At 36.3% G+C, this 2899-nt stretch overlaps 1 protein-coding gene across 2 annotated transcripts in view; it reads left to right on the forward strand.

Annotated features, from left to right (window-relative positions):
• LOC107593483 (calmodulin-like) overlaps positions 1 to 2899 on the forward strand; it is an 11359-nt gene that overhangs the window by 6488 nt on the left and 1972 nt on the right. The window lies entirely within an intron of this gene.

Here is a 2899-nt window from a genome sequence, read left to right on the forward strand (position 1 = left end):
AGGGGGGGGGGGGGGGGGGGGCTGTGTAATTTTCTACTTTAATGCTGTAGCTTTTTGAATGAGGCGAAGTGCTAAACAAGACAGTGGTTGTGATTGGCACACTACCATGCTATTTTCACACTTTGTAGTGTACTTTTGGTAGTATGCAAATTTTCTTTATACACCGAGTGCCCAGATGACCTACTTCCCAAAATGTGCAAGAAGGTTAAGCCCAAAGTATACTTTGGTTTATACACGCATGCGAGGGTGCACACTGCCCAATTTTGTTTTTGTTTTTTAGTTAAAAAAAGTACAAATATTTTTATCTGCCATAACTTCTGGAGAAAAATAGTGCAGACAGTGTACAAAGATGAAAATAGCTGGAGTGCATATGTCGACCGCTTGCGTCAAATGGAGAATACTTTGAAAGGCTACATTTTCAACTGGATGTATACACTAGAGTACCTGTAAAAAAAAAAAACAACGGAAGTATAGTTTGAGCTTTAGGGTTAGTACATGGATTTCTGTGTCCTACAATGCAATGCACTGTAATCTTGATTTATCATTTCCAGTGAATTAGTCATACAGGAAGTAATATCAACTGCACTTTATTTATTTGTTGTTTTTATTTTTTAATCTCTTTCTTGACTCATTTGATTCCACTGACATATTTTCACATAGTATTTAAAAAAAAATAAAAACTAGGGATGTAATGATTCACTCAAGTCACAATGTGATAGAATTCACAGTACTACAATTTTCTTTTTTAAAGCAGCACTGTGTAACTTTTTCTGTGTTCAAAATGTGCAAAATGCATGTAATGAGTGAGTACATCATGAATTCATCTTCCAAACCGCGTTTTTGTCTTAATCCGAATCACTACGGTACACTTATAATAAGTACTTATATTTGGACTATTGTAGCCCGGTTGGTCGTCACCGCTGCGGAGTAACACATACCTGCGTGAATCGCCATAGACATAAAGCTCCGGTTGGAATGTTCTTCCGCAGGATGTGTGCAGTTCTGTTTATTAACCGTGCCAAAAGTTACATAGTGCTGCTTTAACAAATTGAGATTTAAGAAAAATTATAAATGAAAATGTGTCCTTTTATTATTTATCAAACAAAATGCTGGACTACATTTCTTTGTGAAATTTAAATGTCCAACAACAAAACGAAACCTAAATTTTAAAACAAACCCCAAATCAAATAAATAACACGTATAAAAGGAATCTCTTCATATAAACTAACTAATGCTGAGTACACACTAAAAGATTTTTAAAATCTTATAAGATCTTCAAAATGTGAGAGACCACAAACATGAGGACAAAAAAATCCTAGATTTAACCGTTTTGCTCCTATAGTGTGTGGTGTCCTCGGCGTTCCCCCCCACACATCAGGATTTCTAATCGTAAGTATTCAACATGTTGAATATTTACGATTCAAGATCGGGGCGCCTCTGACATTCTTCTGAGCAGATTCAGTCACTCTTAGCACACCTCACACCACAGGAAAATCTGATAAGATAATCTTTAGAACCACCAAGATAATCGGGACATTACCTAGGATTGTCGGAAGGGGAGAAAGCGGCCCAAAATCAGCCCGATTATCTTGTGGTGTGTACCCAGCATTAGGCTTTGCCTGTGCTCTTTGCATTTAAAATTAGAGGCAACCACTGCATTTTAATCACAATCCAAACAAAGCTGCTGCTTAAGCCGGGTTATGACTACAGGAGTTTTAAAATCCTAACTGCTTATGAAATCCGGTTGCAGCACACACATAAGGAGAATCTTTGCAGATTATTTTCCTTTAAATCTTAAACATGCACACACTACAAGATTTGAAAATCGTGGAGCATCACACACTACAATATATTATTAAGATTATCATGCCAGAGAGAGGCGATTTCACCCCAGAACTTCTCTTTCTCCTTACGGTTGTGATACGTTTTCGACACATTATTCAGACAGTCGTGTTACTACAAAACGTCAAGTAGCAGTTTCCTCCGTCTCCACTATCCAACGAAGCCATACAGCAGCTGGTTTGCGGTCGCGCATTGGCTATTGTGAAAAGTACTGAAGTAATCATACAGTCATCATCATCCCAACTTAAATCCTAAATATCAAACATGTTTGATATTAATCGGGGCAGCCCCGATTTGTGTGCGAGTAGATCAGGAGGTGCAAGATTCGGTCGGTGAACGCCTCGCATTACCAGATAATTAGGGGTGGCTCGATACCACTTTTTCAGAACCGATCCTGATCCGATATCGATCCGATACCAGCGCAGTTTTTTTTAATCAGTGTAGAATTTAATCACTCTTTTGTGTGTTACACACAATCTACTAAATATAGACAACTTTCTTATAAAGAAAAAATAACAAACAGAAAAAAATATATAATCATAATCTATGACAAAAATGCTATTATAAACTAGGTTAGTGGATAATTCAGTAGCAAAAATTACTCTAGAAAAATCATGAGTGCACAATAATTTTAATAATTTTATAAAATCTAAACTTTTTATGAAAAAAAAACATTATTTAGTGGGGAACGAATAAGTGTTGGACTAAATCTGATAAAATGTTACACATTGCTCTTTGTATGGTTGTAAAATACATTCATGAAAAAGTAATATATTTATATAAATATATAGGGCCTACTATAAAATTAAAAGACATTTCTTCTAAATGTATAACACAGTAATGAGGCAGCAACATATGATAGATAGAACAAGAAAGGCTATTAATAATCTGCCATTGTGCAAAAGTATTATGATACGAAAGGCTCCAATACAGAGCGGCACAAAGCGCTTGTGCGCATCACGTGCGCAGAATGATACGCTTGAAGCAACACGGAGTCACAGCACCACTTAAAAAAAGTTCAAAGCACAAAGGGAAGAGACATTGATGCATAGTGTAT

The sequence above is a fragment of the Sinocyclocheilus grahami genome, unplaced genomic scaffold, assembly GCF_001515645.1.
Source record: "Sinocyclocheilus grahami isolate Dianchi unplaced genomic scaffold, SAMN03320097.WGS_v1.1 scaffold171.1, whole genome shotgun sequence".
Classification (NCBI taxonomy): domain Eukaryota; kingdom Metazoa; phylum Chordata; class Actinopteri; order Cypriniformes; family Cyprinidae; genus Sinocyclocheilus; species Sinocyclocheilus grahami.